This window comes from Azolla caroliniana, unplaced genomic scaffold, assembly GCF_043228905.1.
Source record: "Azolla caroliniana isolate FFs.n. ecotype wild unplaced genomic scaffold, voAzoCaro1.0.p SCAF_3, whole genome shotgun sequence".
NCBI lineage: Eukaryota > Viridiplantae > Streptophyta > Polypodiopsida > Salviniales > Salviniaceae > Azolla > Azolla caroliniana.
The window spans coordinates 4706036-4731469 of record NW_028230438.1 but is presented as its reverse complement, the minus strand read 5'-3'; positions in this window follow the sequence as shown (position 1 = coordinate 4731469).

Sequence of the window (25434 nt, the reverse complement as noted above, 5' to 3'; positions counted from 1 at the left end):
TCAAAAGTGTAATAAATGTAAGAAACATAAGGAGAAAGGGAAGTATAAAATGAAGAATGAAGCCAAGGAAAGAATAATAAAAGAAATGGAATAGTAAGCATTGCTTATTAGATGAATCTTGCATATTTTGTGAAGGAAAATGAACATGGAATAATAATGTGCTCATATAATTAAATAGCTAGGGAACAAGCTTCCAAGAATGACAATCAAACTTGCTGACACTTGTAAACAATGTGGACATGTTGGTAAGCAGGCGGAGCCACGGGTGGTTGCTCACCCACCAATGGGTAGTGTGACTAAAAGGAGAATAGAGGGACACATGTGGTAAGGTATTTCTATTAAAAATGAACGAACTCTTTTAGTTATAAAGCATCGACCTTTGTATAGGTTTTGATATTCAAGTACATGTTTTGTTTCACTTTGGTGATGAGACCAAAATCATTAGTTATTTCAACTTATAACATGATGATATTGGTAGGGGGGATAGACATAAGAGAAAATGGGTTCATTTGATGGAGTGTTAACCCCAGGCTCAATGTTGAGACGAGGATTAGGGGGAATGGGATTGTAGATTTGGCATTTGCCAATAATACCTAGTAATGCAACAACAATTGTGTTGATGGGGAGTGGTTCCTCTTCTCTTTCTTTGCTTGATGTCCACAAATGCACGTGCATGAAGGAGTTCCTACTATAGAGTTGTGTATACTAAAGGACTCAAGGATTAACATGTTGAGCTGATCGTGGTAGGACGCAACAAGTTCTATTCTCGGGAGTATCCATGAAGGAACCCTTTAGCGGGGTCACTGTGGGACCATTGTGCGGACAAGTCCACAAGATGCCATGGGTTCCCTATAGGGAGAGATTCCTATTTTAGAAGTTTCTTCATGTAGACTTGTTCACATGTAAGCCAATATTGTGATGTGTGGACAAGTCCATATGTTGTAGTAAGTTGAGCCCAATGGTTGGGCACTTTCCCATGATTGAGCCTCACCCACGTGAGTGCCATGGAAATTTCAGAATTTGAAGATGTGTTTTTGATTCGTGCTGCATAGTAAATTTTTCCCCAAACCCCGATTCTTGTTCTTGTCGAAATTTGGTGCTTTGCAAATAAAAAACTCAAGTTGCATGGGAAATTGAGAATTTATGGGTTGTAATGAAGAACGTGAATGTCAGGTGGATAGACAATTTGCTTGGCGTACTAAAAAATAATGACTTCATAGGTTCCAAGAGGATTCAAAGATGTTCTTCTGAAGGAGATAATTATAGAGAACTTCTCATGCATTGAACCATCAACACAACGAGTGGCCTGTTGGGCCTTGTTAAGATTACAAGCTCAACTAGGTTTAGTTATTTAGTCAACCATGTAACTTAGTAGTTACATAATTAGAATCTAGTTAGAAGTGTTGACCTTAAAACCTTAAATAAGATTTTGTACTTGAGTGGGATACATTCTAGATCCTCCACTACCAAGTTCATTGAATATAGGACTTACATCCTTGTACCTATATTCTCCTCACACATGTGCACCCTTGCACATGAGATGTATATATACCACATTGTGGGTATCATTGTATTTTGATGCTTATTAATATGGAGAAAGGTTATCTAGCTACACTCTTGTTAATCATCCCCCATTCATTGTTCATAAGTGTAACTTCCTGTCTCTCTTCCTCTCACACACATACACACACATATCACATAATCTTTCGCGACTTAATCACATACGTTGTCGTAGTGTATTTCGTACACTACATGAAAAACTTACAAAGTAACGTTTTAGTAAATATGAAGAAATAGAAGAAAATCTCAAAATAAATAATACATGCATAGGGCAAGATTCAAACCTTGCACCTCCATGCTAATAATATAATGTCTTACCATTACACTAGCATTTCATTAGTGTTCAAAAGTAGATGTTCCACATAGAAAGCTTAGTTCACCTAGGATAAACTTTAGTTAAAAGAAAAACGCCTGCTAAAAGAAAAAGTTACGCATGCACATCTAGTGTGCATGAACGCTATAGTTGATAATAAAAAACGCACAAGTTAGAAAAAACATGATCACTTTAGATAAATCATATAGTCTATCTATAGGAAAAGCATGGAGTATATAGTTAGAGAAGAAAAAGCGTGGATTGCTAAGACTCTCTCATCTCTATATAAGGATGAGGAGCACAATGTAAGTGGGGAAATATTTGGGAAATTGGATATATTTCCTAAAACACCAATAATAAAATAAAATCGTGGGATTCACGAAGTTTTATATAATCTATCTCTTTAAATCTAAATTCATATTCTTACATAAATATTGATTAATGTAATACTTGTGGGATTCACAAGGTTTGATCTCTTTTCTCAATCTACTATAATCTATTCTAAACTATTTCAATTTATTACTACGATTAAGATAAACTAAAACAATTATACTTGTGGGATTCACAAGTTTCTATATCTCTTTCTTATAATCTATTCATATTCATAACTAGATTAGCCTCAAATTCTTCCTCCTCCTAGTCCAAAACCCCGGTGGTTCCCAACCGACTCACGCAACGATCCGGAGCCGAAAGGCACAACAACGTGATTAATTATTCACATAACTAGATACTAATTAACCCTTAGTTAATTATCTAATTATTAACAAGCCTAAACAAAAGGTTTAATTGTGTAGGGTCTAGGAGGACAAAAAGGTGCTCTTCTCAATGAGACCATAATAAGCACTTTCATTCTGTTGCGCTTGGAACCAACTCACTAGAGGCCAAGATGAAACATTGTTCCCCTTTTCCTCAAAGTTTCTTCCCGAAAACAAGTTAATGGAAGATAGTACATCTCAACATGTGTCATGTCACCTTAGTCATCATAAGCCTCTCTTGGACCCTCGTAATTCACTGTGATACGGATTTACAATAGATTGACAATTTGATTTGGGACCGGATTACATGATTTATAACAACCTTCTTACAAAGGTTGAGAAGATAATTAGAAGAAGAGAGATGATATGGGGTTAAAAAATTGTTGGACATATATTTGGTATGGGAAATAATGTCATATTTGTTTATATATAACAAACCCTATAAGGTTTTAGTATGTCAATTTCAACTTTTGGCCATGGGCCAAATGTATGTAATAAACATGGTTATATTGTAATTTGTGTGGAATGGCCCTTTATTATGTAGGAACACTCAATGGCCAATGGGATTAAAATGCGAGAGGGGCCCTTTAGGGTTTCCAACTTGTATAAAAGCACAAAAGATCTAATTTGAAGGCGTTTTTGGGTGCCCTAACATTGGGGCTACCTTTTGGTCCTTGTTCTCTCCCCTTAACATTCACTAAGAGCCACTTTCCTCGACATAGCTTTTCCATGTACTTATTTAGTAATTATCTATTTCATTAACACTAACATATTTTATTAATTAATGTAGTAATTAAGAGTTTCTTAGCTTATTTTAACTTAAGAAGGCTTCAAGGTTTCTAAGGTTGGATGGATTTTGGATAGGTAAGTGCCTTTTTGTATTGATGTATGATCTAGTCTTTGGCATTAGGGAATGACATTCCCCAATCCCTCGATTAGCCCACTGACACAAAGGCGACCCCTCGGACTTGGCAGTGACCCTCAAAGGTGCAAGATTCCAAGGTATGAGTCATGTGAATCCTGTTGCAAAAAAGGAATTCAATATACTTGAGTTTTGGTAAGGTGAGTCTACAATTGGCAAGTCACCTTGATCATTGTCGGTCTCACTCGTGCTTTCATGATTTACTACCCTATTGTTTGGTTCTTTGAAGCTAGAGTGTTGGAATCCCCATAGTAACGAAGTTAACAATAAACTCTCTTGCTCCTTTTATAACACTTTGGAACTCTTTATTGGATAAGAATAATGATGCATTTCTAACATGCTCCTCGACACTTCCTTAGCATGCGCTTATTAAATCTTATCCTTGCATTGATGCTTGATTTTGATAGAATGTAAATAATCATGTTTGTATTTACTGCGTGCTTCTTTGTCCTCATGGATTGTAAATCATCTTTCCCTCTTTGACACCTTTACTAGGTATAATACTTTTGACCTTGTTGCGCTCTACTTTTGAGTTAGAATTGATGGGGTATCAAACCCCTAGATCCATGGTCCATGACCATGTGCCTTCATCCAACTAGCGACCAATTCTATTTCTGTATATGGGGAAGGGGTACGGTAAAGATAGATTCTCTCTTGATATTTCTTGCCTATTCCACGGGTCTTGCAGGATTGCTTAGTGGCATCAAAGATCTATGAAAATCAATTACATGGTATTGATTGTGTCAAACTCAAATTTCCATACTTCACAAGAAGTCGATAAAACATTGAGAAATTGATGAGGACACTTCTCATTATTCTGAGGGATCTTTTTGATACTAGTACCAACACTACCTAGTAGTTCATAGTTGTTAAAAAATGCGTATTCTACGTTTAGAGTATGTTTTAGAACACTCAGAAGTATTCTTCACATATCCTACGTTTTAGAATTGTTGTTTTTTAAAATTTGACGTATTCTAAAAATTTGATGTATTTTGTATATTCTACGTATTTAACAAGTATTTATCATTTAAAAAAATTTATTTGTTTTAAATTTTTATTTATTTGTTCAAGTATTTGACGTATTTTACAAGTATTCTACACGTATTCTAAGTATTTAATGTATTAACATATTTTATCTATAAAATATGTATTCTAAGTATTTAAAAAAAAGTTAGAATACTTGTAGAATACTTAGAATACGTATTATACATGTATTTTAGGGTAAATATTTTACAACAATGGTTCGGTTGTCATTTTTGATACACCGCAAATCAATTTATCCAAGTCATGCTTTAGTTTTAAAGATACTCTTCCGAAAGAGGAGAAAGACGCCACAATCTAAAGAAAATCTTGAACAAGTTCTGACAGTTGGGTACCGGTACCCGGAACTAACACAGGTGGGTCTTACCATTTGAGCTATATTATGAAGTTTACTTGGTCTCCATGTTCTCGTATTCTGCCTCAATGATTACTTTGCCTTAAATCTTGACCTATCTTTGAAATTTTAGTTTCTTTCTCCCTATGCACTCAACAATAGTGTTGAGATCGGTGGATATTGGCTCTATTGTAGTTGTAGTATGCAAAATCAATATGAGTCTGACTAAGGTAGATTTAAGCTTCACCAACAATTGAACACTCCCTCATAATGGTCATATACAAAGTAACTAACTTAGATCGTCAATGTATCAATAAACTTCAAGCCCATTTGAGTGCGCAAAGATTGGAATCAAATTGTTGGAAGAGTTTTGGTAACATGACATTAGATATGTTGTCAAGTGTCAAAATCTTGTTGATGAAAATTTTCTTCTTGGTGACAAATTCCTAGACAAAGTGACATTGAATCTCTATGTTATTTTGATGTTGAATGATGGACATGATTCACCACCAAAGAGATAACACCATGTTTGAGGTCGGAGTTGAATTTGGATTAATCAATCAAAACGCTGAACCTAGTCAACTAAGAGACAATGTTTCCTTAGTTAGTAAAATGCAACTACATATTTTGCTTCAATTGTCGAGGTATCCATGCACTCAAATTTCAATATCTACCAGATTGCTTCACCTGTGAATTCGAAGAAATAGCTGAAGGTTGATTTTTAACTCTCCAGACATCTTTCATGTCCAAATCTATATAACCAACAAAACCAATTATGTCGTATTGAGGGTTTGTTGAGCCAAATCTAATGCATAACTCAGATGTAATCGTCCTAAGACATGTACAACTTTCATGTATTTCTATGTTGTATGATATTCATCCCTAGAATATGTTATGTAGGTCCACCTAAGTCCTTCATAGTTGAGTAGTTGTTGTGAGCGGTTGGTTGCGAGCTCATCGACATTTTGGCCGGGGAGCATCATATTATCCACGTAGAGAATGAGATGGGCAGTTGATTCATGGGTTCTATTTTTCAAATATAGGTCATGGTCATTATCACTATGAGAAAATCCAGCTGATTGCATGAAATTGGCAAAATATTGATATCATTATCAGGTTTCTTGCTTCATGCCATATAGACTCTTCGCTAGTCAGCATACTAGATGTTACTGGTTGGTTGACACAAAACCTTCCAATTGCCTCATATAGATTTCCTTATCTAGATCACCATGGGGGAGAGCTATTTTTAACATCTAATTTAGGAAGTGCTAAGTTCCCAAAAACGACTAGCCTAAGTAAGAATTGAAGGGTTGTCATTTTTAATTAATTGAATAAACAAAAACACATTAATTAAACCATTGAATTAATAAACCATTAAGAAGAAAAAGGTTAACAAAAACCAATAAACCAATAAACCGAACCACTTAAACCTATAAAATGATAGACCCAAGTTTTAGAACCAAACCACACTAAAACCAAACCATTTAATAGTAATTAAACCAAACCAAACCCTTTAACTATATTGGACTAATAAACAATGAAACCCGTAGAGAAATGTTTTCTTGCAAAACCCATAGAGATGTACTCCCATCTAGGCCTCATGGGCCACTTGCTTTTCACAATGGTTTAACACAAGAAATGTGCATGATAAGGCCCTCTTTGAAAAGAATGAACATGTGTTCCCATTGAACCTATGGACTCCAAACTTGAGAAGCTTCCAACCATCATGAGCCAAACTTAAATAATCATGCGGACTTGTCCACAAGGTATGAAAATAACTATTGTGTAGAATTATTCATATGAAGGGCCTCTCAAAGGGAAAAATCCATGTGTGGAAATGAAAAGCCCTGTGTTATTGTATGGACTTGTCCACATGATAGGACATGAATTTTTCTTATTGATCTCCGACCAACGTGTGGTAACCACATTTTTCAAAGCACCCAATCCACTTTAGTCCTCCAAAACTATCATTTTCGCTTCATGAGTTTAATGAAGATGTCATGAAGCTTCTTCATTATATCCAACATTATAGGCATAACCATACAAACCATCACTATACTTAATTTTAATGGGTTAAGGGTAGGATAGTCGGGAAATGGATTATCCTATGAACTCGGATAAACCCATATGAACCTATGAGACGTGGGAACACATAGTGGTCTAGGAACCATAGATGTTCAACTGTATAAAGGGAACTAGACTTCCCCTTTCATTATGACAACTTGAGATGTGTCCAGACTCAATTGGTGAGGCTAATCTCTCTTTTATTATTCCATTAATCAAAATCCAAAGCATAATATAAGGTAACGTTCGATGGTATGGGACACTAATGGTATTTTATTTTTATCTCATGATCTTTGCGTTGGAGTGGTTGGTGTGGTTAAGCACCTGTAATATATTATTCACTTTGAAAGTAGTATCTGTCACGAAAGAGTGTTCCACAAGTGAACACTAGACAAGAGAGTGTTTTGTTAGACAAGAGAGTGTTTTATTGGCTTTCCGAACAGTCGAAGAGTCGAAAACAATGAGTCGAATGTTTGAAGATTCGAATATTATTATTATAGTAATAATAATAATGATGATGTGTGGAAACAAGTCCCTACAGATCGGAAAGAGAGAGGAGCCGAGTTAATGAGTGACTCAGTCGAGGCCGAAACCAGAAACGTGTATATAGCCAACTCGGGAGACTATAATTGTAAATTGTTTGAGTGTGCGCCCCATGTGGGCTACATATGTAAATAACCAGAAAGTTGCGTAAGTATATATGAAACTAGGGCAAAATTTTAGTAGATTGTGGAACAGAGTGTAGAACTGTTGAAGTAGAACGCAAGAGAGCATGAGAGAGAGAAGTGTGAGCCGCGCCATAGATGTGTGTGTAACAACAGACGCAAAGAGCCCTGTGCGGCTGATACACTCAATAGAGTGTTGTAATCATATTTGTATTGTATATCCACTATACTATAGTGAAGAATCTGTTCACATGTGGTTTTTCCCCATTTTAGGGTTTCCACGTAAATCTCTATGCATTGTTGTGTGTGTTGTTTTTCTGGCATTTCTGTAATTCGTATTTTAGCATTAACAGTTCATTGTGAATTAAATTTCCGCAACGATTTCTCAAGAAACTGGTATCAAAGCTTGAGGTGCAAGCATGGAAGGAGGTGTGAGCGGTTTCCCAGGTATGATAGTTCTAAACTCTCAAAACTATGCAAACTGAAAGATAAAGATGGAAGACCTTCTCGTAGTAGAAGACTTGTACGAGCCAGTCGACAGAGCAGAAATACCCAGGGGGGTATTGGAGTCCGACTGGAAGATCCTAAACAGAAAGGCTGTGGCCACTATCCGACAATGCGTCGATGTTAGTGTCCTTCAGCTTGTGGCGAATGGCACGAATGCCCACGAGATGTGGCAGAAGTTGTTGGGTTTGTACGAAAGGAAGAACGCGCTAAACAGAACCTCGCTAATGAGAAAAATCGTACGACTGAAATACAGAGACGGTGAGAGCATCGTCAAACACATCAACACCTTTTTGGGGTATGTAAATCAACTTGCTGTGACCAAGTTTCCCCTGGATGATGCAATGCAGGCCATCCTTCTGATGTGCACACTACCAGAAATCTGGGAGAACCTGATCGTTACTCTCAGCACCTCCTGTCAAGAAGAGAACTTGTCTTTACAGATGGTGAAGACAAGCATCCTAAATGAGGAAGCAAGGAGGAAAGACAAAGGAGTCCTGTCCCAAACGGAGTCGAATTTGACTCAACACATGGACAGAGGAAGGGACCGGCGAAGAAGAAGTCCGCAGCGAACGGACAAATCCCACGTCATATCGAAGTCTAGAGGTAAGCCTGTGTGCTTTTATTGCGGAAAACTTGGACACTTCCAGAAGGACTGCCAACACATGAACAAAGAGAAGAGTGTCGGAAATAATGTCGAACCTTGGAAAATTCCGGATGAAAAGAATACTTCAGCCATTGCTACGAGCAATGAGGAACTTCTGTTCATTTGTCAACAAACAAGCGTAAATCTCGCGAGTGAAGAATGCACTTGGGTGATCGACTCCGACGCCTCATTTCACATAACTCTATCGAGAGAGTACTTCTCGACTTACATAGCTAGGGACCATGGTTATGTAAAGATGGGTGATAGTGGAGAGTGCAAGATAACTGGAGTCGGAAGTGTGTGCTTAACGACATTGACAGGGTGTCGACTAACGTTGAAGGATGTTCGATACATCCCCGATATCAGATTGAATCTGATATCGACTGGAAGGCTTGATGACGAAGGCTACAATGGTAGTTTTTGGAATGGCAAGTGGAAGTTCTACAAAGGAAATCTTATAGTGGTTCGAGCACAGAAAGAAGGCACATTGTATACGATGCATGCCCGACTTTGCAAATCGGAAGTAAACGTGGCAGCCAACTCGGCTGGGGACATATGGCATAAGAGGCTAGGCCACATGAGTGATAAGGGAATGTACCTGTTAGCAGACCAGAAACTTCTACCAGAAGTCAAGGAAGTGCACCCGGAGAAGTATGTCGACTGCTTAGCCAGAAAGCAGACTAGGGCGGCATTCCACACAAGAACACCGAGGAGAAGAGATGTTGCACTAGAACTAGTGCACACAGATGTGTGCTATGTGGATGCTCCATCGTATAGAGGAGGACAATACTTTGTAACGTTTATTGATGACTATAGTCGGAAAACATGGGCCTTCGTATTGAAGTCGAAGGATCAAGTACTGTCTGTTTTCAAGGAGTTCCAGGCAAGAACCGAAAGAGAGTCGGGACGGAAACTGAAGGTTGTCCGAACCAACAATGGTGGCGAGTATAGAGGGCAGTTTGAGGAATACTACAAATGCCAAGGTATTCGGATCGAATACACAGTGCCAAAGACCCCAGAGTTAAATGGGCTTGCAGAGAGGATGAATCGAACGATCATGGAGACAGTAAGGAGCATGCTCTCTCATGCGAAACTCCCGAAATCCTATTGGGCTGAGGTGATGTACACCTATGTCTATCTGATCAACAGGTCTCCCTCAATACCATTAAAGGGTGATGTCGCACAGAGGGTGTGGACGGGTAAGGATGTCTCTTACCAACACCTCAGGGTGTTCGGATGTTTGGCATATATGCATGTACCAAAGGATAAGAGGTCAAAGCTTGACAACAAGTCGAAAGCATGCATATTCATGGGATACTCGGAAGATGAATTCGGCTACAGGTTGTGGGACTTAGTCGACAAGAAGGTAGTGAGAAATCGGGATGTAGTCTTTCTAGAAGACAAGACAATTGAAGATTGGAAGCAACAAAAGTCGGAACCGACTCCCCAGTCAACCTCGACTACCATCGACTTAAGGCCAAGTGAGTCGTCACCGACAGCTGCAAGGAGACAACTGGCCGACAAAGGCGAATCCGAGTCGGTCAACTCGGAAAGACCGACAGACTATGAGTCAGAGTAGGCAGAGCTGCTAAAATCAATTGAGGAATATGAGTTGGAGTTGTCCAACCTGGAGATGCCAATTGATGAGCAGAATCCTGAGCAAAGAGAAGAGTTGGTAGAGACATCCGAAATAGAGCCAACAGCGAGTGGACGAAGGTGCCCACTTAGAGAAAGGAAGGCACCGATTACATATGCCAGTCAATACATCCTCTTGACTAATGACGGTGAACCAGAGTGCTATGAAGAAGCCATTGCCAACGAGAGTAGATAAAAATGGCTGAACGCGATGCAAGAGGATATGGAATCCTTGCATGCGAATTACACCTACGACCTAGTAGAGCTGCCGAAAGGTAAGGGAGTACTCAAGAATAAATGGGTCTACAAGGTGAAGATTGGAGAAGTAGACAATGAGCCTAGGTATAAAGCCCGCATAGTGGTGAAGGGTTTCCAACAGAGGAAGGGCGTCGACTTTGACGAAATATTCGCACCAGTCGTGAAGATGACATCCATACGAACTGTTTTGAGCATAGCGGCCAGCATGGATTTGGAGATCAAACAATTGGATGTCAAAACCACATTTTTGCACGGGGATCTAGAAGAAGAAATTTACATGCAACAACCTGAAGGATTTGAGGAGAAAGGGAAAGAGAATTTGGTGTGTCGACTGAGAAAAAGCTTGTACGGTCTGAAACAAGCTCCACGCCAATGGTACAAGAAATTCGAGTCATTCATGATGGAACATCGGTTCCAGAAAACACAGGCCGACCACTGTGTGTTCGTCAAAAGGTACGAAGAAGGAGATTTCTTGATTCTCTTGCTATATGTTGATGATATGTTGATAGTCGGTCAAGACACAAGGAAGATTGGAAGCTTGAAGAAAGCTCTTGGCAAATCATTTGCTATGAAAGACCTTGGACCGACAAAGCAAATCCTAGGAATGCACATAACCCGAGACTGAGCTCGGAAGGTGCTATGGTTGCCACAATAGAAGTATGTGACGAAGATCCTAGAGAGGTTCAACATGTTAGATGCAAAGCCGATTGGCTCCGTTTTGCCGACAAATTGTAGATTAAATGCGAAGCTGTGTCCGAAAGGATAGAAGGAAAAGGCTGAGATGAAGAAGGTACCATATGCCTCAGCCGTCGGCAGTTTAAGGTATGCTATGGTCTGTACGATACCGGACATATCATTTGTTGTGGGAGCAGTAAGCCGATATATGTGTAATCTAGGGAGAGAACACTGGGTAGCGGTGAAGTGGATACTCAGGTACTTGAAAGGCACCTCGGAGGTGTGCCTAAGGTATGGTGTCGGAAAACTTGTGCTGGAAGGTTTTATTGATTCGGACATGTCTAGAGATACCGACTCGAGGCTATCCACGTTAGGGTACGTGATGACCTATGCAGGGGGAGCAGTGTCGTGGCAGTCACGACTGCAGAAGTTTGTAGCCTTGTCGACTACAGAGGCAGAGTATATGGCAATGGTAGAGGCCGGAAAAGAGCTGATCTGGATGAGAAATTTTCTCACAGAACTAGGCATGAAGCAAAAGGAGTTCTTGCTTCATTGTGATAGCCAAAGCGCCATACACCTAGCTAAGAACGCGGCATACCACTCCCGGACCAAGCACATACAGAGAAGGTATCACTGGTTACATGAGAGAGTCGAAGAAGAAGAGTTTTCCCTTTCGAAGATCCATACCGACGACAATGGATTTGACATGCTGACGAAGAACCTACCTATGGACAGACTCAAAGTCTGTCGACAAAATACATGACTGACAGATTTCCCCCCACAGGAGTGAAGGGGGAGTTTGTTGGGAATATGTCCCTCCAGTGGGAGGATCGGAAAGCCGACAATTGATGATAGGGAAGATCTGATTGTTCGGAAAGCCGATAGTGGAAGAGTCGAAAACAGTGAGTCGATTGTTTGAAGATTCGACTATTATTATTATAGTAATAATAATAATGATGATGTGTGGAAACAAGTCACTCCAGATGGGGAAGAGAGAGGAGCCGAGTTGATGAGTGACTCGGCCGAGGCCGAAACCAGAAACGTGCATATAGCCAACTCGGGAGACTATAATTGTAAATAGTTTGAGTGTGCGCCCCATGAGGGCTACGTATGTAATTAACCAGAAAGTTGCGTAAGTATATATGCAACTAGGGAAAACTTTTAGTAGAATGTGGAACAGAGTGTAGAACAGTTGAAGTAGAACGCAAGAGAGCGTGAGAGCGAGAAGTGTGACCCGTGCCATAGATGTGTGTGTAACAGCAGACGCGAAGAGCCCTGTGTGGCTGATACACTCGATAGAGTGTTGTAATCATCTTTTTATTGTATATCCACTATACTATAGTGAAAAATCTGTTCACCCGTGGTTTTTCCCCGTTTTAGGGTTTACACGTAAATCTCTATGCATTGTTGTGTGTGTTGTTTTTCTGGCATTTCTGTAATTCGTATTTCAGCATTGTCTGTTCATTGTTAATTAAATTTACGCAACGATTTCTCAACATGTTCCCCAAGTGAATGCTCGACAAGAGAACGTTCGACAAAGACGAACACTCAACAAAAACAATGTTCGACAAAGCGAGAATTTGACAAAGATGAACACTCGATTACCAAGCATTTGACTAGACAAAAATGGGAAATTCGAATTGGAAACATGTCTTTAAGTCAATGATCACACCACCAAATGAGATGGCCTATACAAAAACAAATCGAGAGGCTACCACTTCCAACCTTACACGCTATCGAGAGGGTGGCTAACCCTAGGTGCATTAACAAATATAAATCTTGCCCCTAGCCCCTCCACCAATGTACCTCTCAACAAACACCCCCATCACGGAAGCCCCATTAAAGAATTGCAAAACATAGAACACCATATCAAAGATACGGTACAAGAATCGAGCCATCAAACAAGAAATTGAATTATGAACAAGCCAACTCACAAAAGGAGGCCAACCAGACAAACTCACTAAGGACATTGAGGCCGCATTGCCTAAAAGGAAGGAGGCATACAAAAGAAGACAACAAAAACTTGCACTCCTCAATGCAACATTCCACCACCAACACAACCATTACAAGTTCGACAAAAATTCCCACTCGAGCACAACAAGCAACAGTCCTAACCAAGAGCAAGATTAAAGACCATTACCATTACGAGTCTCAGACATCAACACAACCACGAATTGCACAACCCACGCACCTTAAAATGCTGAGTGAACAATGGCGCTACAATCTATCCAAACTGTAGTTCAATGATGGAGACAGAATGGACCTTTATAGAGTGCCCGAGACCCCCCACGAATGCTAGTGAGAGAAGTCCCACCATCTCGAAGTTAGTTTCTTGTTTCCTCGAGTTTGCAGACACATACGATCATCTGGAACCCTCGAAGAAAATAAGCCTATCTATGAACCTATCACGGAAGCCGCAAAGGTCGTTGCCTTTGGCCTCACACTGGACAATGAAACCGGCATATGGTTCCAACTCTCGCCGAAGATATACTGATCGACTTCGACTACGTCATCGAAAATTTCTTAACAAATTTTGCTTGGCAAGGGAACAAGTGGAATCCAATTGGCCAACTCTTCTCCCTTAATAAGAAGCCAGAGAGATAATCCGCAAATATATATGGTGCACTAAGAGCCTCCTCAGCCGATGCAACATGAGCAATCAGGTCATGACTTGTTTCATCAATGACCTCTTTGACCCCACAGTCTAGAACTTCGTCATAGCTAAGATGTGTAGGTCCTTCACTGAAGCATGCACTGTTGTGATGATTTCAAGACTCAATGATTGACCTTCCGTTAGGAATATGGATCTGAATCGGGATGATTTAGACTTCCAACACAATTAACAACGAATGAAACCACAAGAAAAAATGAAAGCACACCAGATTTTTAACATGGAAAACCCAAAAAAGAGAAAAACCACGAAAACCTTAGGTTCCGAAACAGATTCACTATTTTTTGAGTATAGTAGGTGTTGATAGCCTCTAGAGCTTACACTAGAGGAATACACATGTATATCAAGGCTACTACCTTGGTTACAATATTTACCCTACGAGATGGAATGAGCAAGAAAGAAACAAGAACAAAATCCACAAAACAAATGAACCTGTTACAGATAGACAGAAAAGTTGTTGTCGACTCTTTGGTAGTTTAGAAAACACCTTGCTAGATCTCCGTCTTCTCATTCGCAACAAATCGCTCTCGATCGCCCCTTAGTTGAGCTCTTACACCTTGTTTCTTAGTTCTGCAGAAGCTTGACAACATTCTCACACTCTCTCCCAACTCCTCTTCCTTTCTCAGATCTGTTTTCTCTCTTTTTGTGTTTTGTTTTTCAGTGTTGCAGTCTCTATTTTCTTGTGTCATTTTTCTCACTATCTCTCTATTTTTTGTCTCGTTGTTTTTGCACCTTTTTATCAGCCTTGTAGAGTAACATCTCTTTTTGTCCCTCTATACACACTCACACACACACAAAAAACAACATACTAAAAACATACATACATATGTATAGTTAGAAATAATTATAATTATTTTCACTTTTTAGCCGAGGCTGAGTCGATTCGGCACTGAGTTGGTAGCCAGCTGTAAGCCAGCTCCATGTTGTGGGCTCCACTCGAGTGGATAGACCCAACAGTTCTCCCTCTCCATCTCAAGTGAGGGGTGGAACTATGTTTGCCTTTTATTTGCCAACTTTAAGCTTCACACTTGACAAACATTTTATCATCATGTCAAAGCCATTCTCATTGGTGTGAATCTTTTCAATGTGCATCTACTTTTCTTCAAGCACATCTCTAATCCAATGGTATCGAACATCTATATGTTTTGCCTTAGAATGAAAGGAAGAATTCTTGCTTAAATGTATAGCAGTTTTACTGTCATAATATAGAATGTACCTTTCTTGCATTAGCCCCAACTCTTGTAGGAATTTCTTCAGCCATAACAATTCCTTACTGGCTTTTGTGGCAGCAATATATTCAGCCTCGTTTTGGATAATGCCACACATTTTTGCAGTCTCGACTGCCAAGAGACTGCTCCCCCTATAAAGGTCATTAGGTACCCTGATGTAGATTTCCTGGAGTCTATATCACCCGCCATATCTGCATCTGTATACCCATCTAACACAATTTGGTTTTCACCAAATTTTAGATAGAATCTAGTGGTACATCTCAGATATAGATATTAGCAAGCTTCCTGAGTTGACAAGCTTCATATATTTGGCCTTTCCAGCCACGGAACTTCGGTAGTCTGGAAACTACATGTTCCGACTGCAACTATTGAAGCTTTCAGAAGTTGATGTGGCTGATCCGCTTATGCCACAGGTCAATGTTTGACTTGACTATTTCCCTTTTGTGAACATAGCAGTGCCAACATCATTAGTTTCAAGGATGAACATTCTTCCATCTTGGTGCCCTTCCGCGATGATCCAACCCTCCTCATCGATGAAGCATCCATGGTGAGTGAACCAAACCTGCATACCTTGATCTACGATTTGACCGATCGACACCAAGTTCTTGGTGATTTTAGGTACATGTAGGACATTCCTCATGATTCCCTTCTGACTAACATATCTTAGAGGGACACCTCCAATGTGCATGATGGGATGTGGGATGTCGTCGATGTCCATGCTCGTTGACACACTTGCGTGGTTCTCCTCTACAAGGAGCATCAACTTTAAGTCGAAAAAGGAGGGCGTATTCTCCCTTATACATACCGCAATCCGGAATGCTCCGAACTTGGATGCCAGGCCCCCAAGACAGACATGCCCCATCTTATCCTCCTTGACGGTTATGTTGATGGAGGCAAGTGAATCGCAGATTTCTTTGATCCAGGCTGTGTAGTCGGCCACCGACATGTCCTTCTGTTAGACATTGCTCAACTCCTGTCGGGGTTGTAGCTTTCGGGCCGTGGTGCTTTTGGCAAAGAACTTTTTCGGGTTTCCCCAAGCTTCCTTTGATGTCTTGGCGTCCTGGATATGGTTGAGGTGTTGATCACCAACACTAGACGCGAAGCAGTACATTACCTTGCTCGCCGCTTGTTCCCAAGCCAGGAAGTCCTTGTGTGCCACATCAGGTGCCGTATCATTAGGTTCGTCGACATAACCCAGTAGTTATGCCGGAGCAGGTACTAGTGTATCTTGTATGACCATGATGCATAGTTGGATCTGTCGAGCTTCTCCGTCGGGAGCAAGCTAACCATTCCTCAATCCATTCTCTCCTTCTTGTTCTTTACCGAGCGTTAGGGTTTGTCTATGTGCGTCACTCATTGGCAACAGAGGATTCTAAAACCCTCGCGCTCTGATACGATGTAAAAGATAATGTGCGGAAGCTAAGACAGAACCGGTAAATCCGGATAACAACAAAACACAGAACAAAGGTTTAACGGAAAGCTTGAATACACGAGAGAGAGAGAGACAGAGCAGAATAGTAAACTCAATTCAAAATAATAAAAATCTGTACATACAAATATCCTACAGAATACTTTTTATACAATTCCTTAAAAGGACTGAGAGAAGTATTGACATGTACTTCAATGGTCATATGAGCGATTGACACTAACTCCAAGGAATATGCCTACGTACTAGGCTCGGACTGTAGGCTCCAACGGCTTATCTGTACTCATTATTCCGGAGTATGATTCAGTTCTCTAGTCCGGCTCTAGGTTCCAGACACCGATATATTCCGACACCGATCCGGGTACCTATCCGGTTGTCCGTTCCGGATACCGATTCGTCTCTGGCTTATTCAGTCAATCCGGATCCGGTTGAGCTTGCCCGCTCAACAGGTTGCTATTCTGAATGCTATCCATGTTAGGACACAATTGATGACTTACTCAATCATTTATTGAGAAAAGTCGAGGAGCGTGAAGGTGGTCTGGAGGGGCTCGCGAAGAGCCATAAAGAAGGTCTCCTTCAGGTCATCGATTGGTGTCGTGAAAATCCGTCACTATGTGCGGATCGTGAGGTGGAACCGCCGGGGTTATGGACTGGAAGGAATTAGGGCTCACACGCACAATACGAGCAATATTTACACATAAGACACATAGGTGGAAAAAATCATTAGTTTATTGTCAAATAATAGACTCTTTTATCAAATAAGAATCAAGTTACAACTGGTTGGATATGAATATAAGAGATAATTTATAAAAGGGGAAGAGAGGTGGAGAAAAGAAGAGAGTGGAATATAGAAGAAGGAGATCCTTTGTTGATTATGCCACTTCATGTTGTTGATCCTTCTTCTTCCTCTTTCCCATTGAGTAGAGCTTCGGCGTTCCTCTTCCTTCCCCCCTTCTTCTTAAGAATAAGCTCTTATTTATAGGTTTAGGATTGTTTACTTTTTTTTTCCCTAAAAGTTTGTCTATATGAGTCAAGTTTTCTTTTGATTACTAGATCTGCTTTGTAAACTCAAATTTCACATGCAAGCTATTTTTAGAAAGCTCTTTGTGTTAGATTTCTTATACATCTTCCCTTTCCTAATTTGGACATCAGATGAGAACATTACGAGCTTTTTACTCTACCTTGCTCCTCATATCCACGTCTAGCTTTTCTTTTTCCATCTTTTTCTCTATTTTTGTCTACTTTTGAAAACCGCTTCTAACTTTTTATCCTTTCATTTATTACTATAGTTGACTTCACAACATTAGTTTATTTGAACTAATATTTTATTCTCTTTTGACAGTGGTTTCACACTCTATGTCGAGAACATTATGACACCGGAATTTCTCGAGCTAGCTGTCTTCGTAAGTTCTGGAAGTGAATTTTGAACTGAGGAACCATCTCCCGGGGTTCCTAAGAGATGGCGTAGAACTAACTGATCAATTCTCGCTTAGGAATCTACCGATGGAAAAGGAGAATGAACCTGTCCCACCAGGCATGCGAAATTGTATTACTCCATCCTAAGGAAACACCATTGATAACTCCTCTTGAGGAATCGGATAAAGGTATTCTGGTGCGCAGAAGAGTTGGGGTCATGGCGATTCGGGTCGTCACAAAGTATATGGACTTCCCTATAGTCGCGAATGTCTATAGGCCATTGTTTAGATTATACCACTCATCTGGGGGTACAACTGATAGAACAGAAAAGTATTCCATGAGATCGGCCACAACCAATCTTAGAACTCCTACACCGATAGTACTTACGTATACACCAGACTTTAAAAGAAAGAACACTGGGGTTGCCCACAAAATTTATATTTCATTAGGAAGTGTATACACATAGATATAAGGTACCGATTACTACCGGTAAAACACTCACTCTCTATCCCTCAATTCCGAGCCTAGTTCCCCTCTCCCCCATTGGTTCTCCAATACTCGATATATATGCAGTCCCCTATGCTCGACGTTTTCCAACCGTTCTTCCTAAATGTTCAACTTCCTTTGTTCGGCTGCTAGTGCTTGGCACCCCTTGATTTATTTCACACCTTGTCAGGCTTGTCCCACTAGGTAACACAAGGCACCAACTAACACTCCTGAGGTTGATCCGACACCAACGCAAGATGATTGCAATAGCGAATCCTCATGACGATCTCCTTCTAACAGAGATTCATCACATGCCAATCGAACATTCGAGCTGATCAAAGAATCCAAATCAAATATATTGGCACCAAGGAAATCCAAACGAGTCTGAAGATTGCGAGAGTACTATCAACCAGACCTGGACTACGCCAATTACACGAATGCAAGAGAATCAAGCTCCTACACAGAAGCCATGATTGTGGCGGATGTAACACATGAGAGTTGGTCGAATTACCAGTCGGAAGCAAGCCGTTATCCGGCAAATGGGTTTATAGATACAAATATGTATCTGGCTCAGAAAAACCCAAGTACAAAGCTTGGCTCATCGCAAAAGGTTTCAATCAGGAACATGATCTTTCCTCTTGTAGTCAAGATGACGACCCTTCGGCTCCTACTTGGGATCGTAACGACAAAAAACCTCGAGCTTGGGCAACTAGACATGAAGACGGGATTCCTACGTGGAGATCTAGAAGAGGAAATCTATATGTCCTAGCTGGCAGGCTTCACGGCGACGGGGGAGGAATGTCACCTTGTGTGCCGATTGAATAAAAGCCTCTACTACCTAAAACAAGCATAGAGGATGTGGTATCAAAAGTTTGATTCCTACATCCGGCAACTTGGATACAGTCAGTCTGACTCTGCCCATGTATGTATATTCGACAATTGGCCGATGAGTCCCGGATCTACCTAATCATATATGTTGACGACATGCTTATCACCGGAAATGATAAAGCCAAAATCAGGAAGCTGAAATGACAACTTCACGAGAAATTCTTGATGAAGGAACTCGGAGAAACCGAACACATATTGGGCATGCGGATAAAGCAAAATCGAAGAAAGAAGATCCTTCGAATCTCCCAATCCAATTACATCTGGAATGTGATAAATTTCTTTAATATGGACACATCAAAGCCGACACCAACAACGCTCTCGACATCGATCAAACTATCCGACAAGGAATCTTCTTCTACAAAGGAAGAGAGAGAGTTCATGACCTGAATACCCTATGCATCGGTAGTAGGAAGTGTCATGTACACGATGGTGGCCACCGCACCTGACCTTGCCTACACATTAGGAGCCACCAACTGATACATCTCTAATCCCAGAAAGAAGCACTGGGAAGTTGTAAAACACATCTTCCGGTGTCGCGAAAATACGACGAGGACACGTGAACTTGAGGCAGGACCCGAGGGCCTCCGACCAGAGGACATCACATTCGTGCTTTTATATTTTTAACAATTAACGGAAATAAGAAATTTAATAATTTTCATTAACAAAGGAAAAGAAATTACAATATGTCCCAAGATTGGGATTCAAAAGTTTTAGCTTATGGAGATTAATGGAAAAGAAAAATTAGGGGTTTGAGAGATATGGCTTCCATAGGGAAAATTAGGGTTTTTGGCTTCCGTAATGAAATTAGGGTTTATGAGAGATATGGCTTTCGTATGAAAAATTAGGGTTTATGGCTTCCGTAAGGAAATTTAGGGTTTATGGCTTCGATAAGATAAGAGACCTTAGAAGGAATAGAAAAAAAATGGAGAGAGGATGAGTGTAGGAAAAAAATGGAATTTTATATGGAGTTCTCCCTTGATCATAGCCTTTAATGGTACTTTGCATGTCCACTTTTAGTTGCATGGCCTCTACTTTTAGTTGCATCCATTTTTAATTGCATGACTTTTTCTTTTAGTTGCATGCGACTGTCCACATGACCTTTACTTTAGTTTTCTTTACTTTACTTTAATTAGCCACATGATCCTGTCATCTGTCCATCTCGATCGCCGCCCATCCAATCCGTCTGGTCCGCATCCAGCCTCGTCCGATTGCCGATTTCGCCGTTTCCGATTTGATTACCGACCGGTTCTAGTTTGCTTACCGGCCGGTTCCGAATTGCTTTCCGGCTGGTTCCGGATTGCTTACCGACCGGTTCCAGCTTGCTTACGGGCCGGTTCCGAACTGCTTTCCAGCTGGTTCCGGATTGCTTACCGACCGGTTCCGGTTTGCTTACCGGCCGGTTCCAGTTTGCTTTCCGACCGGTTCCGGTTTGCTTTCCGGCCAATTCCGGTTTGGTTATCGGCCGATTCCTGTTTGCTTTCCGGTCAATTCCGGTTTGCTTACCGACCGGTTCCATTTTATTGCCAGACGGTTTTTAGGAATTTGGCCACATTCATCCATCTAGACAAAGTGGCCAAAGTGCTCTTAGCACAAATGAATAGTAAGGGATCTCAATGTACTTATATAGCCAGGGCCTTAAGTTTTCTATCTATGTGCGATAAATCATAGTTCTATTTTCCCTATCTTCTTAAACTCCATGTTCTCATAACTTCCATTTTGTATGTAGTGAAATACGTTTTAAAGCTCTTGAGTACATCCATCTTTCTATAACAAGCTATTAATCTAATCTAAAATAATTATTTCATTATTTTTCTACATAGTTTTCATATCGTGTGTGAAAAACCACACGACACTGGTACCTTCGAGGCATCGAGAATCTACAATTGACTTTCATATCGGACGAGCCGACCGAAGTCGAAGGCTTCACCGATTTCAATTATGCCAGCAACCCCAACCATCCACAATCGACATCAGATTATGTCTTCACCTACGGAGGAAGAGCTATCTCATGGAGGTCAAAGCTAAAAGAATGCACGACACTCTCTACAACATAGGCCGAATACATAGCCACATTAGAGGTAATCTGGCTGCAATAACTATCGATTGATTTTTCTACCAAGAGTCGAATCGACCATCCAACGCCGACCCTGTATTGCAACCCACAAAACGCAATCCACCTCATTAGGAATTCATTATATCATGTGAAGACAAAACATATTGAGATGAGATAACATCACATCCGGGAGCTCATCATTAACAAAAAGCTCAAAGGCCAAAAAGTGGATACTGAGGTGAACATCATCGATGGCCTGACAGAGCCACTCCCAGATCAGAGCTTCATCACAGTTAGGAGACAAAATGGGACTACTGCAAGCTAAGGAGCAAAGAGGAGATGAATTTGAAGGAGCAACACGGGAATCAGAAATAAGATGGGGTTGAACAAATCGAAACGGCAGTTCGAAAAGCAGAACAACCGAAAGGCTCAAGAGGCCACTAAATTCAAGAGAACTAAAAGGTCGCAAGATGATCAAAGGGCGAATGGAGCCAAAAATTGATCGTCAACCTAGAAGGAGGAACAAGGAATAGTCAATGAGAAAAGCCAATGGTCAAAAGGCTTAAAGCCGATTCAACCACTAGCCGACTCTACAACTATTGATTCGGCAACTAGCCGATCCGGCTTGGAAATTACTAATTGTAGTTTAAATTTGAAATGTAATTTAAGCTTACAAGGGAGATAACCCCACTTCATTGTAAACAATTAGAGTAGTCCTTTTATGGGTAGTTTGTTTGACCCAAAGTCCTATTCTGTCCCAAAACTTGTATTCCTAGTGTGAACACACTACCTCAGTTAGGGCTTGACTATAAAAGCATGTAACTGAGTCTTGTAAAATAGTTCGGAGGGATTAGTAATAACATTGTCTCTTGAGTTCTAAACTGTTTGTGTAATTGTTGTAATCCTGTTTGCCTGATCCACATACAAGATCGTAGTTGTTATTCTCCAACCAATTGGCTCATCATCTCATACGAACCGGGTGATGCACACATAGTGCTAACAATTCCTTCCTTGCTTGTGGATGGAACTTTGGCTGACTCAATGTCCGAATGGTCAATTAAAAAATATTCCATTTGACAAAGTGCCAACTCTACCCAATTGGTTGGACGTTGATTTTCTAGAAAGTCGGTGTTACCATTTGACTCTTGTCATTTGTTAGTGTCTCTTTCCCATAACTTCCTCTTGGAAAGTCTCATTGGTGAACTAGAAACTTTTTCATACTCTTCTTTGAATCTTCTAGGTAGTTGCAAAATGAACACTCAAACATACGAAACGGAATGTCGTCTAATATGAAATTAATGTAGATTCATATGCATCTTCTACAAAATTAATGTCATCTTCTATGAAATGAACCAAATGTCATCTTTTATGAACACTCAAACCAAACAACATGTGGTGATCCTCGCTCACACGTGGTGATCCTCCCTCAACTATGAACCATGAAGATTGCTGAAATTTATAATAATCCTTAATAGTTGTTGCAAGATAACATGGGGGCTAAAATGCTCAAACCCATTATATAGGCTAGCTAGATTTTGGCTCGTGAAAGAGGAGAAATGGAGAGAACGGAAGAAGTATTGTCATGAAGCCCTAACCATTGTGAATCTCTCTCACCATTCATAGTCGAAGCCTAGGCTAATGAGTTCTCCTTCTCATTCTATAGGTTTGAAGACCCCACTTACCAAATAGTAAGTTTCTTTTGTAGCACTTAACCTCGATACTTTTGCTAAAACAATATTGGCCTTCTTGTTTTTACTGCATACCTCATCCTTATATTTTGCATACTCTTGGTTTTATTGCATACCTCATCCTTATATTTTGATCCACTCATCATCCCTAAGGAGATTCAAAACCTGCACCTTATCATTTCAATAATTTGCTCTTGCAAATTGAGCTATATTTCATTCTTAATTAAATCATTATCATTTGGAGACTCCTTTTAGTTACTTCTTTGAGCTTGATCTTAACCTATTATAAACATAGTTTTAGGCCCTTTTCTCCTTCACATACACCACATCACAAGAACAAGAACAAACAACACAAAAACAACAAGTTTACATATAGAGCTTTCTGAGACAAAAGGATGGAGAACTCATTTTGGCTATGTTGCAACCACCTTTGTGAAAAGGGGCAAGAATAAGTTTCAAGTAGTACAAGTGAGATATGAAGCATATATGAAAATGTCATGAAAACTAAGTATATAAGCTATGCATAATCATATGTTACGAGTTGGCACGAGTGTGAAAAGACAAATTTAAGTGTAAAGGTATATGCATTATGTTTCATATTGAGAAAGCGGCTACATTATTACACTAGCCGATTGAAAATAGCATAAAGTTTATAAAACAACTACTACCAATAATCATGGAATCAATAGTGCGTGTTGAACAATTACAACAAACAATAACTAAACCAATGTGGAACAACTACAACCAATAAACTTCGAACCCGCATAATAACTATACTAATCTATTGAATATTTATATTCCAATAGAGAACAAGTAATTTATTGAATCGTTAAAACTTAAAAGACTTTCCAAAACTGACAAGTTTTGGAGAAAAAAGTAAGCACTTAAATTAGAAACTAATAAATCTTTACCTAATAAAGTGTGTTCTTTTGGTAAAAATAATGAGATCAATACTTGTGACAAGGAGGTAATATTTAGGGAGGTATAAAGAGATTTTGATAAAACCTTTATGATTGAAAAATAATCCAACCCTAATCAAGTCCACACACACACACACACACACACACAGTCAGTGTAATGGGCGACACTCATAAACTTTGTCAGATATTTTATTGTAAATGAGTTTATAAAATAAGTTCAACATCAACCCAACAAAGTGAATTTTGTGGCAAAAAAAATGTTATCAAAAGTGTCACGATGTGATGATATTCTAAACACTATATCAGAACATAGAGAGATTTTGACTCAGTTCTTTAATGGCTAAGATATGATTCAACATGTAAGTGACCGACATGGTGAGATAGGAATATCAACTCCATTGAATTAAAAGAACTTCAATGTTAGTGCCAAAAAGATGATAGTGCCCTCCAGTCTTTATGTATACATATATTGTAACTTGGAGTCCTCAAATTAACAAGTAACCTCGATATTTATTTGTTTAAAGCCCAAAACTTCACACATGTTTCTTGTAGTAATTCTCTTTACTCTTCCCCCCTCTTTATGTCCTCTAGTATTGATTCAGAGTATTTAATTGAGATTTTTCTACACTTTTTTCTTGCAAGAAATTACATATTTCTCATCCTTAAAATACCACTAAGTTTTTGTTGAAGTTTGAGACCGTCAATGCTAAAACAAGAATAGCATCTATTTTAAGAAGATCACCAACTTAAGAAGTTAAAGCAAGATCAAGAAGACAAAGTGAGAGAGAGAAAAAAATAGGCACACAACGTAACATTCTTATTCCAAAAGTTACAAAACAAGAATGACAAAACAATCCTTAACTGGCAAGATGGACACTTTTGTTACAAGAATTTGAATTCCACATTCTCCATTGACCCAGAGTACAACACGTAGTAGCTGACTACTTAAGTTGACTAAAGTCAGGGGAGCTAGGTACAGGAGTTCGAGATGATTTTGTTGGGATACCGTTCCCTCTGGATGGAATCCAGATGAGAACCGGGCGAGCTGGATTGGACGAGTCGAAGGAAGGAACCGGATTGGATGGATCCGGAAGGTATCCGAACGATCATATTTGTAAATAGCCCCAAAGTTATAAAAGTATAAATATAATTAGGGCAATATTGTAGAGTTAGTTGATTATCATTATTGTTGTACAGAGAGACAAAACAAGGGAGCGAGATACAGAAAACTCTTTTGTTGTAACCACTGACTTGCGAAGATAGAGCTCGAGATCGTTGCCTCTAA